This window comes from Myxine glutinosa, chromosome 5 (assembly GCF_964187855.1).
Source record: "Myxine glutinosa chromosome 5, kmMyxGlut1.1, whole genome shotgun sequence".
NCBI classification, from domain to species: domain Eukaryota; kingdom Metazoa; phylum Chordata; class Myxini; order Myxiniformes; family Myxinidae; genus Myxine; species Myxine glutinosa.
Genome location: NC_136265.1, coordinates 60684591 through 60703820, shown reverse-complemented (window position 1 = coordinate 60703820; position 19230 = coordinate 60684591). Strand labels below are relative to the sequence as shown.

At 41.5% G+C, this 19230-nt stretch overlaps 1 pseudogene; it reads left to right on the top strand.

Moving 5' to 3' along the window:
- Nucleotides 1-750: 750 nt before the first annotated feature.
- LOC144891950 (lon protease homolog 2, peroxisomal pseudogene) lies at nt 751-9055 on the top strand (annotated as a pseudogene).
- The last annotated feature ends 10175 nt before the right edge of the window (nt 9056-19230 follow it).

Sequence of the window (19230 nt, the reverse complement as noted above, 5' to 3'; positions counted from 1 at the left end):
ATAAGGGGCATTCAAAAAATCTCGTGTGCATGCTGGACTACCCTTGTGTTCTGAGGAGGAACCAAGTAATGCTCTAGAAAAGTTATATATCAAGAGGCGCCCTACATCTGGCAAATAAAATACAATTACTTCTTCATGCAGGTGGATGAATCAAATTGGCACCCCAAAATATGAACCTCTGGATGGCATAATCCAATTAGTTCACCTTTGCATCATATATACATATGTAGTTCCAAATCCCATCACTTATTCACAAGTTGGTGTTGCAACATAATTTTTACTTCACATGACCTCTGACCTTTGACCTCTTGGCCCGAAAATCTAATCAGTTCATATTTACATCATCATAGATACTTGTAGTACCAAGTATGATTTGAATCCCTTTAGCTGTTCTCAATTTACTACATTTTTACCTGACATGGTGTTGCAACCCGAACACACCAAGTTGCCCTCTGAACTTCAACCTACTCAGACACCAGGGAGGATTTAATTGAGTGTCTGACCAACATCATCGTGCCAGATTTTTCGGAGAAGAAATAAAAATGGCAGAATACGAAAATGTGACTGTGGTACCATCTTTAGGTTAGGCCAAAAAAAAAAATACCAGTTGATCATCCGGATTGTTTTTTTTAAAGGAAGGAGGAGTCAATTTTTATTTGTTTGGTTTTTCAAAATGGCTGCCATGTAAATCCACCTAGTTTTGTCATAATCTGTCCACAACTTTTTGAAATATCAGGACAAAATCTAAGCAATTTCAGCAGCACGGCCTAACTGAGCAGCATATACAATTGCCAATTGCCGCGCTGTCCACCCTTATCAGCAGGTACACACGTGAGGCTGGAGTGCGTCCGCTTGAACGCAAAATAGGAGCTGTGTGCCGTGCTGTGGCTGTACGTGTGGCCGAGAATTGGATTGAGGGGTCCAAGAAAAATGAGCACGATGAACCCAAAGAGAGGCAAGGTGTTGAGGAGCAATAGACTGTACCTTTGTCTGAGCCGGCAGGCAATGACGTACATCCTTTGCCTGAAATGCCCATCATCGTTGATGATCATGCTCTACGAGGCATCCTCGGAGCTCCTATTTATGAGATGGAGGTGTCGGAGAGACTGAGTCAGCCTGGTGTAGCGCTGGGCTTGGCATGGACGCCTGTGGGTGGAGAGCTCATTGTTGTGGAGGCGAGCCGAATGGAGGGTGATGGGCAACTAAAACTGACGGGCCAACTGGGAGACGTAATGAAAGAGTCTGCTCAGCTGGCCATCACATGGCTGCGTAGCAATGCGCGCCGTTACGACCTGTGCAACAATTTGGCCTCCACGGACCTTATGGAACGCACAGATGTGCATTTGCACTTTCCTGCTGGTGCTGTCACTGAGGATGGACCTTCGGCTGGTGTCGCCATGGTGGTTTGCCTTGCATCCCTCTTCAGCGGCCGCCTTGTTCGTTCCGACGTTGCTATGACTGGGGAAATCACATTGCGTGGTCTCGTGTTGCCGGTTGGTGGTGTCGAGGACAAAGTTCTGGCGGCGCACCGTGCTGGCATTAGATGCGTCATTCTGCCCGAGAAAAATTCCAAAGACATGGATGAAGTGCCTGCAAACGTGTCTGCGGATTTGGGCTTTACATTTGTGTGTGACCTCGATGGTGTGCTGCAGGCAGCGTTTGAGGGTGGCTTTCCAAGGACCTCAGCACAGCGACAGCTCTGGCAGAGTACCGCAAAAACGGCTGAAACGATTGCAACGAAATTTTGGGTGGGTAATCCTGGGACCCTCTGGAGTAAAAAATCCAAATTTTCCAATTTTTCCAATTTTCCAGTTTTTCCAAACACGATGGAATAATATTTACCGATATGAACAGTGATGTGGCTTTTATTGAAATTCTACAAATACTGTTTCGATTTTGATGATTTGCACGTGATATGATTTAACGGATGTTTATATGAATCGTTTAAAATTAAAAAAAGCCTTCAATTTCTGATATTTTGCCTTTTCATTTGGGCCTCCCAATTGAAGCCCCGCCCTTAAGGCGGGTACCGTTGCGAGTTGACCTTATACCAATTCCAAAATATCACTAAATTCTCACACAGATATGCTGTAGCTAAAAGCTAAAATAAGCAGCACAAAATTTAGGTGATGGCATTTCGGTGATTGATGTTAGCTCTTGCATGAGCCTCGATCTTGTATACCAAAAATAAAAAAATTAAAAAATCGTTTTTGGCCCAATCTCTCAATGCTGAAGAATAACTAAAAATTATAGGATCTAGATTCGGATCCTCACCAAAATCCAAAATCTAATCAATTCGTCATTGTCACACTCAACCTGTCCACCAAGTTTTGTCCAAATTCAGCCACAATGTTGAGATATCCTGCTCTCAGACAAACAGACTGGGGTGAAAACATATCCTCCATCCATCTTAAGTGGCTGGCGGAGGTAATGAAGCAAAAAGGAATCGAGTTTGTGCTGTTTTTGAGGCAGGTGTCACTTTGTTCAGCCTTTGCATTTTGTGGAGAGCTTCTCCTCACTTCTGACTCACTCTTCATTCTTCCTAAATTCAGAAGGTGCAATCAAAACTAGAGCTTCCAGGGAAGCAGAACTCAACTGAACTGACTGGACAACTTTAAAGTAGGTCAGTTGTCTGTACTAGATTTGACTTAAATGAAAAGCGAACAACCTTGTGTAATAATTTTAAGGTCCTTGTATCCTTGTATTTGTCCTTGTTTTACAACTCATACAATTTTTTTTTTGTTTTTTTTGTATACAAGATCGAGTCTCGTGAAAGAGCTAACATTAATTACACAAAAAGTCAAACCGACACACAAAAAACAAGAGGAGCGGCAGACAGGATGGGGAGAGAGGGTGAAGGACACAAACACAACATTTGAGAGCAGGGACATCGGGAGGACTTGGGGGGAGGTGGGATAGGTATAAAACATATGAACACTGCAAGGACTCTGGGGTGAATTAGCGGGGGCAGAAAAGATCAAGGTTTTGGATGGGGGAAGATAAGAGATGGTGGTGAACAGCTGTTTTAAAGACCTGGAGAGAGAGGAGTGGGATTGAAGGGAGTGGGGGAGTTTGTTCCAGAGGCGGGAGAAAAGAGGAATGAAGGAGTGAAGGTGAGCAGAGAGCCTAGATTTAGGCAGTTTAACTATAAGAGGGTTGCAGGCAGATCTTGTGCGACCTGAAGGAATATTGGGGGGGACAGAGCACAGAGAGAGCTGGGGGAGCAAGGACGGAGAGGAATCGGTAGTCCCCCACATCTTCCATACAATGTTACACTTTACAACAATGTTGCAGAAATATAGTTGTGTAGATAAAAGGAAACGGGTGTAATTCGCTTTCAAAGTCACCCACCCCCACATCTTCCATAAATATTTGTGGACGTTAAAGTCTTAACGTCGTTTCGGAGCTGAAAACAATATGGCGGCCTATGGCGGCCATTTTGTGACGGATCGGGTTGGAATGCAATAGCAACCTACCTTGTGTGGTAAGGGTTAAACATTCTAAGTTTGATCAAAATCTGTTAATATTTGTGGACGCTAGAGAGTTAACGTCGTTTTCATGACCAAAAACAAAATGGTCGCCTAAGTCTGCCATTTTTCAACGGATCGGGCTGAAATGTAATACAAACCTGGTCCTTTGGATGAGGGTTAAACATTGTGTGGTAAGGGTTAAACATTCTAAGTTTGATCAGAATCGGTTGATATTTGTGGACGCTGGAGTGTTAACGTCGAAAAGTTAACGGACGACAGACGACGACGACAGACGACGGACGCCGGAGGGTTCAGTATGTGATGAACTCAACTGGATGGTGGTCCAGTTGAGTTAAAAATCAATCAAAAAAATCTTCGCAGCATGGCAAGTTGATGACCTCGAGTCTTCAGACCCCAAAAATGGTGAGCTCCACTGTTGAAAGGTAAAGCCAAGGAAAACCTGAGTTTAACCCACTGTGTTTCTGGTTCATGTAATTTGATCATGTGACCTGGATGTCAGGGTGAAAGACAAATCAAGCCATCTTGCTCTTGCATTCAGGAATTTTCACAGATTCCCTGTCCCTCACTCTGGCCACTGATTAATTAATGGACCATCTTTCTGAAGTCCTTTTCAGTTAAATGGAATCTGCTTCGGTGGGTGTCAGAGGTGGCAAAGAACCCTTTTAGGATACAAAGTCACCACCTTTATTTTTGGAATTATATTGAGGACCAAGGCCCGGTTGCACGAAGCATCCTTCAGGAAAGATTTGAGGATTTATTAAAAAATTTCCTCAAGTTTCTCCTTAAGGACATCCTTAATTTGAGGATCGTTGCATCGTCGAATATTCGTTAAGTTTTTCCTTAAAACCTTTCGTAAACTCAAAGGGAGCACCCTCATCCCTAAACACCAACCTCTGAGTTTCAAAATGGCGCTCTTCATGGAAATTGGTCATCAAGAGGACTATTATCACCGCGCAAGATGTCGCAAACACCAGAGGCCGATCGAACAACACTTCCAATTGAAAAAGGATAGTACATTGTGACACACACTCTGAGCGGCGGGTAACATTTCCACTCTTTCATGACATCCAGAATATTCTGCTTGTTATTTCGCACCCATATTCACTTTCATAATTTCACACTTTCACCATTCTCAGAAAGTTTCCAAACATTTACTGCACACATTAACACATTTACAACGAGATGGTATTCATAGAATACTTACCCTGCGCAGTCAACTTGGTGCGAGCCAAATCTTCTGTTTTTGAACGTTTTTTTTTCTTTGATCCAATATGGCTGCCAGACGACGTGAGCGATGACATCATAAATTTATATTCTCTTATATAATTGTTGCATAGATCACGCTCAATACATTTCAAACTGATCAGACTAAGCGTTGTCCCTGTCGAATTATGACGTCATAATTATGGCACCAATGACGTAATCGTTAACACCATCTATTCCCCATGTGGAGTGTTTTTTACAATGAGCCATGTTTCAAAAAAATTTCATGGAGCGGTTTTGGAGATATAGAAGTGCAATGTTTTTCGTTTTTTTCAAGATAGCAGCTGCACCGCATGACCTATGACGTCATGATTATCATTAAAATGATAATATCCTTTTGATAATGATAACCACCTGAGCTCCTCGCCACATACAAACCTTTCATCCGCAGCTCAATGGAATACTGCTCTCCCCTCTGCGCTGGTGCTCCTGCCTCACACCTAGCTCGTCTTCACGCTGTTGAAACCAAAGCTTTCACAATCATTGGAATCTCCTGCGATGAAGCTAACTCCAAGGGCCTTTCACCTACTCACCGCAGGCAGGTTGGTGGTCTTTCTGTCTTCTAGCGACTCATCTCCAGCCTTGCTCCCCCACTCCCCCAGCTCTCTCTGTCTGTCACCCAAGTACTCCTACAGGTGGCACAAGATCTGCCTGCAACCCTCTTCTGGTGAAACTGCCAAAATCAAGACTCTCTATTCACCTTCACTCTTTCATTCCTCTTTTCTCCAGCCTCTGGAACAAACTCCCTCACTCTCTTCAATCCCACTCATCCCTCCAGGTCTTTAAAACAGCTGTCCACCACCATCTCTTATCTTCCCCCATCCAAAACCTTGATCTTTTCTACCCCTGTTAATTCACCCCAGATCCACTTTTCTGAAATACCGACTTCTTTCCTGGAAGTCCTAGCAGTGTCCATGTGCTTTTTGACCTCTCCCACCCCCCACCCCCCTTCCCACGCCTCCTCCCCCAAGCCCCCTCCCTCCCACAGATCTCCCGATGTCCCTGCTCTCAAATGTTGTACTTGTGTGCTTCCCCCTCTCTCCCCATCTTGTCTCCCACTCCCTTTATTTCGTCTTATGTGTCTGTTTGTTTTTTGTCTATTTTTGTCATTAATGTTAGCTCTTACACGAGCCTCAATCTTGTATACAAAAAAATATATATATTCTACAGGAGGAGGCGTTCCGATGGTGAAAATTCGTGTCCATCAGACCAACAGTTGTTGAGAAAAAAATTCATAATGATCGGATAAGTGTTGTACTTGTCGAATTATGACGTCATAACGAATGGACCAATATCATCATCATTGACATATCTTATTCCCAATGGGGAGTACTTCACAATGAGCCATGTTTCAATTTTTTTCATAAAGTGGTTTCGGAGATATAGAGGTGCAACATTTTTCGATTTTTACAAGATGGCGCCTGTATCACTAGACCAATGACATCATAATTATCATTAAAAAATTCCACAGGAGCCGCTCACATTTTGAAAATTTCGTGTCCATCGGACGAATAGTTGCAGAGGATGTTTTTTTTATAATGATCAGATCAAGCGTTGTACTTGCTGAATTATGACGTCATAATGAAGGCACTGATGACATCATCATCAACATATCTTATTCCCCATGGGAAGTACTTGACAATGAGCCATGTTTCAATTTTTTCCATGAAGCGGTTTGGGAGATATAGAGGTGCAACGTTTTTCCAAGATGGCATCCGTACTACGTGACCTATGACGTCATAATTATCACACAAAAAAATCCACAGGCAGAGGCGCTACGGTAAAATTTCATGTCAATCGGAACAACGGCTGCCGAGAAAATGAATTTTTAAAATGTAGACACGGCACACGTACGCACCCGATTGCTTAACCCCGCTTTTCCCTTCGCGAGCGCAGGGTAACTAGAACGGCACTCAGTAGAGAGCATACCTCCGCCTGGTTGGCCATATCACTCAATGGTGAAGAATCACTTTAAAAATTCTACTAGCTGGATCTGGATCCGGATCTTCACCAAAGTTGAATCGATTCTTCCTCGTCACACACACAACCTGTCCAACAAGTTTCGTCCAAATCCATACACAACTTTTTGAGATATCCTGCTATGTATCGTATTTGGCCCTATCTCCAAATGGTGAAGAATCACTTTAAAAATTCTAATAGCCGGATCCGAATCTTCCCCAAAATCTAATCATTTCATCCTTGTGGCATACGCTGACCACCAATGTAGGTGGCAGATTCTACCTTGTAAATACCCACATCTCTGCCAAATTTTGTCCGAATCCGTCCATAACTTTTTGAGATATTTTGTTCACAAACGGACAGACAAACGGACAAACAGACAGACAGGGGTGAAAACATAATCCCCATCCACCTTTGGTGGCGGAAGTAATAAAATGCTCAACGAGAATCAAATTAATTTTATACGATAATCATTTTATTCCTCCTTAATCCGGAAGCAAGTATTCCCCATGCAACATATTATAAACACCTTTGTAACAATACTGTATTATATAACAAGCATCATTTAAAATCGTCACAAGCGTCACTTCACTGCCATCTTGCTTTTGGTCACCTCTTCCTATCCCCAATGTGACTTGCAGCTCGTTTGTATAGATATTCCCTGGAATGCTTTTTAAGTACTCAGTAAGGGTTTTCTTGATCATCCCTGTTGCTCAGACTATCACTGGTATAATTTCAGCTTTCTTCATTTCCAAATACTCGTGACCTCATTTTTCAACTCCTGGTATTTGAGCATTTTCCTGGTTTCTGCAGTATTTAGTCCAAAGTCATTGGGAACTGAAACCTCAATCAACAATGCTGACTTTTCCTTTTTGTGTTTGAGCACTATGTCCGGACAAATTTATCAACTTTAGTTTGTGTTTCCATGATTGCCCTGGAACCGGAATGTTGAAATGTTTACAGATGTGCCAGTGGTTTACTTTATAAACGTTGTCATGTCTTTCTGTGTACAATTGTTCCGATATGAGCTTTTTACATCCCAAAAGGAGGTGACTGGTACTTTCTGTTTCCACCCCACAAAACCTGCATTTGGCCGATTGGCTCAATCCCTCCATTTTTTAAAAGGCATCGCTGCAGTGTCCTTGGTCTTGGGCATTTATGATGACTCGTTCTCCATCCCAACTAATTTGACCTCTTCTTAGCCTGAGCTTTCCTTGTCGATCTCTGTTCTGTCAAGCTCTTTTTTGAATCTTCCTGTACTTTTGTCATTCTCCCATTTGTCAGATTATATCTGCTGATATTTAGCCGCGTCGCAGACGCTGCTCATAGAGTGCCCTCTGCTGTTGTTGTTGTTGTTGTTCTTCTTGTTCTTGTTCTTGCAGAGAAGACAAAACCTCAAAGCTCCACCCATTCTGGGAACCATAGCTCCACCCATTCTGGGAGAGCCTTCATATAAACAAATATCCACCATTTTATTAACTCGCATAGCTTTGAGGCCTGTTTTGTAGGCCTGTGGTGTCTTCCTCTCTCACACAGTTTTATTTCAAATCAAATTCGATATATTATTTCATTTTTCACAGTCGCTAACATAGTTTTAGACTCGGTTGAAAAAAAACGGGAAGAAAATCCGATGAAAGTTGCCCTTTATAGAACGAAATGAATTCTCAAAGGCCTGTAACTTCAAGTCCATTGAGATATATATTTTTTAAATCGCGGCATGGTCAGTCATACACCGCCCGAAATAAGAGACGGGAAAATGCCGATATATATATATTTTGTTTAAATCGCGGCATGGTCAGTCATACACCGCCCGAAATAACAGACGGGAAAATGCCGAGATATATTAAAAATTCGTCCATTTGATGACAATCGTCACGATGAAATATTTAATTTATACGTCGTCACAAAAATGTGGAGAGAGGAGCATAGCTTCGTTCACGTGTCGCCACACACGGGAAATTGCTGAGATATATATTTTTTTAAATCGCGGCATGGTCAGTCATACACCGCCTGAAATAACAGACGGGAAAATGCCGAGATATATTAAAAATTCGTCGCCACACACGGGAAATTGCCGAGATATATTTTCACTTTGCACAAAAATAACATCAAGTAATCGAATCAATAGGAATGTCCTGTGCCTATAACATCGACGTTATAGGCACAGCTGCATCTAGGCATTGTGTAACATCGACGCGGCTTTTGTTTTAATTAAAACTTTTTGTACTTGTTATTTTTATAGTTTTCCTTTTTCTTCTTTGCGATCATTGGGGCTGTGTTTGTGTCTGTTTCGTTTTCCTGTGTAGTATCCTTCACTTGCACCTGTTTTTGGAAGTTTGTAACGACATGGATTAAGGATACCTTTTCTCATTTGTTGTTTTCTTGCTCGTGTGGATTATGTGATGTCGACGTAAATGTGATAACTGATTAAATGCCTTGCCGCATTGTGAACACTTGTTGGGTTTGTCTCCTGTGTGTATTCTTTGATGTACTTTCAAATTATTTGTGGTGGTAAAATCCTTATTGCAAACAGGACACTTGTACGGCTTCTCTCCCGTGTGTATTCTTTTATGTACATTTTGAGAGGAAGAATATGCAAATGTCTTGCTGCACACAGGACACTTGTAAGGTTTCTCTCCTGTGTGTGTTCTGTGATGTTTACGCAAAGTTGCTGAATTATTGAACAATTTGCCACATTCTGAACACTTGTAAGGTTTCTCTCCTGTGTGTGTTCTGTGATGTTTACGCAAAGTTGCTGAATTATTGAACAATTTGCCACATTCTGAACACTTGTATGGTTTCTCTCCTGTGTGTATTCTTTGATGTTGACGTAAAGTTGATGAGTCACTAAATGATTTGCTGCATTGTGAACACGTGTATGGTTTCTGTCCTGTGTGTATTCTTTGGTGTATTTTCAATGGCGTGATATTGGTAAAATCCTTTTTGCAAACAGAACACTTAAATGGCTTCTTCTTATCTCCCAAGTGTAATTTTTTGTGTCGACTGAAAGACGATGAAAAAGCAAAAGTCTTGCTGCACACAGGACATTGAAAAGGCTTCTCTCCTGTGTGTTTTACTTGATGACGTTTCATCGATGATGAATTACAAAATTCCTTGCTGCACACATTGCACTTGTGTCGCATCTCACGTTTGTGTAATCTTTGACATATTTTTAAATATTTTAATGAACTGAACGTTTTCTTGCAAACAGAACACATGTGCGGCTTCTCCTTCCTTTTAGTTTTCTTGAATGTCGTAATACAATTGTTGTTCTTCGATAGAACACGACTATATTTGTTGACTTCCTGACAAGAATTCTGTGTCATGTTCTGATTGAAAGAAACTTCGCTGTCAAACAAGTGAGAACTTGACTTGGAACAAGAAACCATTTTCATTTGATTCCCTGTAAAACAATTCAGAAAAGCATCAACAAATCATTATGCTGAGAAATATAAAACAAAAAAAAGCATAATGGACTCCATTTTTATCTTAAATTCGCCCCACGTCTGTACTCATTTCTCACAAAGCAGAAGCAACATTGGAATCATTCCATAAACACCAGAAATTAAAACTCATCTTCATGATAAATATAGCAAAGTAGAAAAATAGAATTTGATATGAACACTCCAATGGATATGTCTTTGCTCATGTCAGCTGTCAACTCACTGTTACATTTGATCTCAATTTAAAGGAGTGATCTTCTTTGTAAGTTGTATGGTGTAAATGAAGGAGCCTTAAAGTGATCCATCATGCTATATGGATTTACCACTGCCATTTCAAAATCTCAGAACCACCTTGCAGAGTTCTGCTTCAAATGGCCGAAAATGTTCAGCTCATCCAACATGCTAATCCTTACCTCGTTCATACTCTGAAATAGACTCAATCTGGATCTGTCATATCGAGTGAGTTTTAAAAAACAGATGGTCAAATATTTGAGTTTCCATAGCATGACATCCTATGATTTATCCAAAAAGCCTAATAACAGATAAGAGTAGTAATTATGACAGCAGGGATCGAAATAAGCGGTAGCCTGGGTGCAAGATGTCACCAAAACCTGGCCCTGGGTGGCCCATGTGGCCACTTGTGTCAAATTATTTGACATGCCTTCTTCATGGATGTATTCGGTCTTTACTTATCAGGATGTAATCTCAACCAACTGAACTTGCCAAGGGCCATACGGCAAAGGTTGTAGCGACTTCATATGCTCCCCTCACTTGGGGTTCCGAAGGTGGAGCGACACAAATTATCTTTGTAAACGTGTACCCTGGAGTGCCACTTCCAGTGGTGGTCAGAGAGGGTATTATGAGTGACGCTTCAGAACCCTCAATTGTATCATGAGTAAGAGCACTCCATATTATTTTAACACTCGCTTAGCCTACGTTGCTTTGGACTTAACTGCAAAGAATCCAGAGGAATTCACATGCTTTATTGCCTTTTTGCGCCTTGGGACGTTGTGTAATATGTCGCAGCTTGAGCGTCGTTCCACATTATTGTGGCATTTTTCTAAGGCTACTTCAAAATGAAAAAAGTAACAACAACAAGCATCCTGAGTATTGCGCTACAATACATGTCCCCTACCGGCAGTGTGAATTATATAATTACCAACTCACGGTCTGAGGTAACTCGGCTAAAAATTATCCGATTTGCACCAAATAAAGTTCATGAATGGTTGCACAGACCCCTACTTCTCACTAAAAGTGGAAACAGAATGTAAATCGGAGTTAAAATAAGCCCACAAGGTCGCTCCGTGGAGCGGCCTACACGTATTGCACTGTGTGAATTATATAATTACCAACTCACGGTCTGAGGTAACTCGGCTAAAAATGATCCGATTTGCACCAAATAAAGTTCATGAATGGATGCACAGACCCCTACTTCTCACTAAAAGTGGAAACAGAATGTAAATTGGAGTTAAAACAAGGAATACTAACAGCTTTGACTTACCGCACTCCAAATTATAGTCCGGAAAACTGTTGGGGAAATTACCAAAGTTCAAAGTGCCATAACTTTGTCAAAAATGATCGAAACGTCGTGAAGTTCGAACTTGATCTGTAACTTATCATGAGGAAACCATGTACCAAGATTGAAATCATTAGCATGAAGAGTTTAGAAAAAAGTCCGGAAAACTGTTCTTTGCGCGACGGACTGTTGGACTGACAGACTGACAGACTGACGGACGGACAGACTGACAGACTGACAGACGGAGGAACGGCGTGCAAACCCAAAGTCCCCTCCGGTGTACACCGGTAGGGGACTAATAATAACTAGAACGGCACTCAGTAGAGAGCATACCTCCACCTGGTTGGCCATATCACTCAATGGTGAAGAATCACTTAAAAATTTAAATAATTGTCATATCCGAATCCATATTCAGATCTTCACCAAAATCGAATCGATTCTTCCTTGTCACACACACTACCTGTCCACCATGTTTCGTCCAAATCCATCCATAACCTTTTGAGATATCCCGCAATGTATAGTTGTTGGCCCTGTCTCCCAATGGTGAAGAATCACTTAAAAATTATAGTAGCTGGATCCGAATCCAGATCTTCACCAAAATCGAATCGATTCTTCCATGTCACACACCCAACCGATCCACCATGTTTCGTCCAAATCCATCCATAACTTTGAGATATCCTGCTATGCATCGCTTTTGGCCTATCTCCCAATGGTGAAGAATCACTTTAAAAATTAAAGAATTCTCATATCCGAATCCATATTCAGATCTTCACCAAAATCGAATCGGTTCTTCCTTGTCACATACACAACCTGTTCACCAAGTTTCGTCCAAATCTGTCCATAATTTTTTGAGATATCCTGCTATGTATCGTTTTTGGCCTATCTCCCAATGATGAAGAATCACTTTTAAAATTCTAGTAGCCAAATCCGGATCTTCACCAAAATCTAATCATTTCGTCTGTGTCACGTGCACTACCTCTCTGCCAAATTTCGTCCGAATCAGTCCACAACGTTTTGAGATATTTTGTTCACAGACAGACATACAGGAGTGAAAACATAACCTCCATCCACCTTCGGTGGCGTAGGTAATGAGACATTGAAGAAGAACCTACATAGGCCACCTACCAGCAAGACCAATCCTGATTGGGTGCTCCCTGCTGAGATAATCACCTCCCAATGCTCTCGGTTGGAGGAGTAGCGTATTTCGTGTGTGTGTGTGTGTGTGTGTGTGTGTGTGTGTGTGTGTGTGTGTGTGTGTGTGTGTGTGTGTGTGCCGTTGGTTATTATCTCCATTTACGGGTTTCAGAAGGTGGAACGGAGTCCTCCCAGGTTTCAAAGTATCCACCTCCATTTCAATAAGGGGTCATGATTCATGGATCAGTTTGTGAAGTTTTCTTATCGTCAAAGTTTTGTTTCAAGGGCTCTTTTGAGGATTGTCACTGAGCCTCAGACAGCTTCCAACTGCAATTTGTTTGGATCATAATATTCCCAGGGATGATTTTTAAGATCTCTGTCAGGTTCCCTTTCAAACCCTCGCTAGAGGAGAGGGTATTGATTTGAGTCCGTTTGTTTGTCTGTCTGTCTGTCTGTCTGTTTGGTACTTGCGAAAATCTAAGATTTTTCAAGTATATTGGTTGGTCTTGTGCGTTATTCTGTTTGTCTGTCTGTCTGTCTGTCTGTCTGTCTGTATGTTAGTAACCGACATGTCACAATTTTCAACCGATCTTAACGAAACTTCACCAAATGGTAGGGCTGGTCATAATCAAGAAGCCTATTGTTTTTGGGGTCAAAAGGCCAATAGGTAAACGTAGGCTTTGGCCTTTGGCCTTTTGGTCACCTTTGGTCACCAACTTTGTCAAATGTCTAAAATCCTCAATTTTTATCCGATTGACTTGGAATTTGAAAAGTATTTTCATATCCGGTCACTGAATTCAATCACCAATTATATTTTAGGTCAACATAGGCTAAAAGGTCAACATAGGCCAAATTTCTAAAATCCTCAATTTACATCCGATTGACTTTTCTATTTGAATTGGATTTGCATATCTGGTCACTGAATTCAACCACCAATTCTATTTTAGGTAAACATTGGTATCACGAGTGAAACGTCATCTGGGATAAATTGGCGGAAGCAAAAAAATGATGACGTCATCAGTCACGTGGTTCAGCCGCCATATTTGATTAAACACAAAAGCCTTAAAAAACACAAAAATCACGTCCTGGCGAGGGTCTGCAATCTCTGATTGCTCTTTATTGTTGTATTTTTTATTCCCATTAGGCTACAATAATCACCAGTACAATTTCGACGCTCTTCAGCTTCCAGGATCTTTTCACTTCATTTTTGAGGTCTTGATTGATTTTGTTTTCAATGTTTGCAACAATGCAACAATGTTTTCAAATCAAAACATTGTTTTCAATGATTGATTTTGGTTCATGGTTTCACGAGTCTTTTGCAGATGTGTCAGTTGTTTGCTCAACATACTTTGTTGTGCCTTTGGGTGTACAGCTGCTCTGACATGAGTCTTTTACATCCTGATATGAGGTGGCTTGTACATTCTGTTTCTACCTTGCGGAACCTACACTTGTCCGATTGACTCAGTCCCATCATTTTCTTAAAAGCATCGGTGTGGTGTTCTTGGTCTTGGACATTATGATGGCTCATTCTCCATCCCCATCAAGTTGACCTCTATGTAGGACTTAAGCTCCATGAGACCGCCTCCTTCTTGTCTCGGCAAGTAAAATCTTGGAATGCATTGCTTTTTATAGAATATCTTGTGAATAGTCAGAAGTTTCCTTGTTTTGGTGTCTAAGTTGTTGAATTCCGTTTGTGGCCAGTTTCTAATTGCACAAGTATACTGGTACTGCAAGATGGTTTGTTGTTTTGATTTTGTTCATTGGAAAGAGGCACAATTTCAGAATTAGTCTTGTTCTGCGAAGGTACTCTTTGCTGAGTATTTTACACATTTTTTGTGTTTTACCTGGGCCTTCTTCTATTCCGAGGTATTTGTAGGAGGGTTCGTTTTCTAGTTCCTGTATTATTGTACTTTGATTGATTGAGATGTTGGATGTTCTTTTTGTTTTACCTTTTAGAAATGTCCATTTGGCACATTTTTCAAGACCAAATTCCATTTGAATGTCCTCCGAGTAGCGCTTTTCTAGTTTCAGTTGATCTGCCAATTTGTCATCATTCGGTGCGAAGAGTTCTAGGTCATCCATGTAAGTACAGTAGATGGGTCACCTTTCTTGGTTCTTTTGTCATTTTTCTGTTGCACGTTAGATTGTATCCGTGTCCTTGTTCATTGATGAGGTTACTCAGTTGGTTCAGAGCCAGACAAAACAGGCGGGGGAAAAGGCTGTCACCTTGTAAGATACCACGTCGTATCATTATCCCTCGGATTTCAATCTTACCTTGCAAGTATCCGCATTGTATTCCAGGGAGTCATTGCTTTTTCAAACAGTGTGACTAATTGAGTGTTAACTTTGTCTCCTGTTGGTTGTTATCTTCATTTGTGGGTTTTAGGAGGTGGGAGGAAGTTCTCCCAGAACTCAAAATCTCCAACTCATTTTTCGGTAAAGGATAATAATTATTTATGAACCGGATTGTGAAACTTTGTTCTCATAGGTTCGTTCCAAGGGCTCTTTTCAGAATCTTCCTCACTCAGCCTGACAGCCGCCACTTGTAGCTCATTTGTAGTGATATTCTCCGGAATTCTTCTTAAGTGTTCAGTAAGGATTTTCTTGATCATCCCTGTTGCTCCGACTACGACTGGTACAATTTCAGCTTTTTCAATTTCCAAGTCCTCTTGACCTCATTTTCAGATCCTGGTATTTCAGCATTTTCTTGGTTTCTGAAGCATTTAGTCTAAAGTCATTGGGAACTGAAACGTTAATCAACAATGCTGTCTTTTCCTTTTGTGTTTGAGCACTATGTTTGGACGCAATGCTTTGGGTCCTGTAGGTTTTTTCAGTCTTTAGGTGGGGAGATGGGGGGGGGGCGGTCTTTTGGGTGCTCTGGGTACTTTGGGTTATGTATTTCAGGTTACAATTGTGGGTGGCATCAAGTCAGCTGTCAAACCAGTGGGTGAAGAGTGGACAAACATAAGTACATACATAAATCACAAAAACTTGCTCCATTATATAAAGACGACTTGAGTCATTTGAAGTGAGATTGGAAAAATGCCACGATAAGATGAAGTGCCACTTGAGTTGCTAAATATACACCTTAACATTTTTCCAAGGTGGAAAAAGATAATAGAACATGGGAATTCCTCCGGATTTTTGCAGTCGAGCCTAAGGCGACATAGGCAAAGTGAGTGTGAAAATGATAGAGTCCCCTCACTTGTGAATCAGTGATACAATTAAGGGTTCTTAAGCGTCACTCATCATACCCTCACACCACAGCCGTGACTGGGAATGGCGCAGCACGGTGCACCTTTACGAAGATAATTTGCGTTGCCCCACATTCGGAACACCTGGTGAAGGGGCGGGGGGCAGGGTAGGGGAGGGGGGGGGATGAAGTTGTTACAACCTTTGCCTTATGACCCGTAGTCCCCTTGGCAAGTTTAGTAGGTTGTGATTGCATAAATTGCGACCGAATACATCGACTTCAGACAGACTGTCGACAGACAAAATTGCACGTTTTAGTGTAACAACAGATTGACAGGGCTCACAGGGGCCCCACTGGGCCATTACTGCATTCTGCATAGGGCCCCCAAATGACTAATTCCACCCCTGGTGACCTCATCCGATGACGAAAGTGTGTGCTTGCATGTTACGTTTAGTTGATTTGGATGAAGGCTTCCTTGAACTCATGTCATGATCAAGTTTCTGTCTGTCAGCAAACAGCAAGTCCAGTTGTTTCCCACGAGGAAAAAAGAAGAAGAAAAAAAAGTAGCACATCTCACCTCAAGCATATTGGCACACCTAATTACATGGAGTGTGAAAGTAGGAAGACTTAGTTACCTCTCAAGGGACGTTGCACGAGTTCAGGATCAACCATCAGCTTCCCATCAGCATCTGTAACATGAAAGTGATCCCGTTGTATCTTGATCCCTTGATATCATTGAGATTGCAAGATGGTTACCGACTGATTATATCATAACCATCATACCCACATGTATCTCGACATATATCGTGACGTTTCAATGTGTTGTTCAAATTTGCCTTGTTAAAGAGCTGGAATTTAAGTTGTTACATGCCCTTAAGGAAAGTCCAACAACTACTTAGGTGAGAGGGGGAGGGAGAGAGAGAGAGGGAGAGGGAGAGGGAGAGGGAGAGGGAGAGAGGGAGAGAGGGAGAGAGGGAGAGAGGGAGAGAGGGGGAGAGAGAGAGAGAGAGAGAGAGAGAGAGAGAGAGAGAGAGAGAGAGAGAGAGAGAGAACGAACAAGCTCCAGTGCAATGTACTCTCATCAATGTAAAAAAAAACAGAATGTTGTTGTCCAGACCTTTGTCTTGAAAGGATGATTCAACATACTCAGACTTCACCTCAACAGTAAAACCTGAAACAAAAAAAAAACCTCAATAAAACTAAACAATGGCATGACTGAATCAACAGACTTCTTTGTTTCTGAAGAAAAACATTAAAAATAAATGACAAATGATATAAAACTCGAGAGGTGTTCATTTTGGCACAAGCCCACGTCTCGCAGTACTCAATATTACTATTAAGAGTTTCATTTTCGACAATTTGATAAAACATAAACAACTGAACAAACGGACCCATTATGCCTGATTATGTCATGGAGCTGTTACAGATCAATTTTGAAGGTACTGTCAAACTATCGGGTTTGGAAGATGCTGAGGAAGGGTTTAAGTTGTGCTGTTGTTGTGTTGATGTGATTTTATGAAGCTATTTGTATGTTCTCGGCTGGTTGTGGATTGTTGTGCATGAAAACATTCAAGTGTGTGGGGGAGAGGAGTGAGCCTTGAGGGACTCCGTTCGGTTGTTGTGGCCCTGGTTGTTGATTGTACGCTCCTTCTGTTTACCTTTATATATTTTTCTACTGCTTCAAGAAGTATTACTATATACAATTTTGTGTGCTCCAGTGTCCTTCTCAAGGTTCCTGCTGTCATAGAATAACAAATGTTTTTGTTGGAACCACTACATTAAGCTCGCATTCCCGCATCTTCTTCCTCAATCCTGGAGAGAAGGGCTTTTAAAACAGGCACATTTATGATTAAACGTAGAGAAATATTTGTTACGGGTAAATCGATTATTTGTTTTTCAATCAAATAAATTGATTCATCAGCTTTCCAACGGTACAATTTGTATTACTCCAATGGAGGTCCCTGCACTATCCCTACCACAGCAGGAATGATTTACATTGTGAGTGCGAGCGCACACACACACGCTTTTCGTTGTAGACTTGCAGGATAACCGTCTTCTACGGATTGGTGATTGGAGGCTTTCTTACTCACTGATTGAATCAGGCTTAATTTATGCGAGAACCTCCGGTTTGAAATACTACATTCCTGGTTCTTCCATCATATGCAAAGATGAACAAACTCGTTCCAGTCCCAACTCTGGAGCATCTGACATAAAGCTGGCCATGTGGTGGGAACAATGAGCCAGCGAGATGATACACTTGTCCCTGCACTTCAAAAGTCGCTATGAAGACATGCTCTTTTATCCCATCGGTGCCAAAATATGTCATTTGGAAGCAACAGTTGTACCTCCTCGGTACGTTCTTCAAAAAGTTTGCAGACTCTGATTTGGCACCTTTCGTGAGCGTTCTCAACAGAGCTGGTGGTTCAAGGGGCCAATTGAAGTTGACCATACCCACGGAGCAGAATTGAGGGTGGGGTGGGGGAGCTCGCCCCTCCATTTTTTGGCACAACAATTCTGACATATTACTGACATAGGGCCAATGTCGAGTTGTGCAATTGGATAGGCAAATTTAGGTCCATAATTATTCACGGCCAGATGTAGTGAATGGCGATGGCAGCTGGGACCTCCATTGGCATCATGATGTGCGGGAGTGTGCCAAAGTCTGAAGCCCAGGCCTAGTGTCAGGAGTGCTTTTTTCTTCTTTATTTATAAGACATCATACGGATGTAAATGAACACTCGTTTTATTCTGCGCATTGCACATCACGTGCAGTGAATTTCACCTCCCTGAGCCTTGTATTTATTGTTATTTTAAAAAAGCGCTTTTGTACACCGCCCTTGAGGCTCAGTTTACAAGCCACCATTGACAATTCCAATAGGAGTGACAGAATTACTCTTTTATGGAAAATGCTTTTCGAGTTTTTCTATCCTCAAAAATAGACCGTAGTGAACACACATTCGTGTTAAAAGATTGGCCTTTAAAACCTACCATTATGAAGGGGGACAGACATCTGTATATTATCATAAACAATAAAACTACAACACCAACAATGTGTTTGTGGTTCAAACCTTCATCTTGAGGGAACGAATCATCGACGAACTCGGACTTCACTTTCACTTTCACAATAAAATCTGAAACAAAAACAATCCATTTAAACCAAACTATAAAAGTTTAAATAAACTGTAATCAAAAGCCTTTTCACAATATTGTCGCGTCCGCAGCCAGTTATCA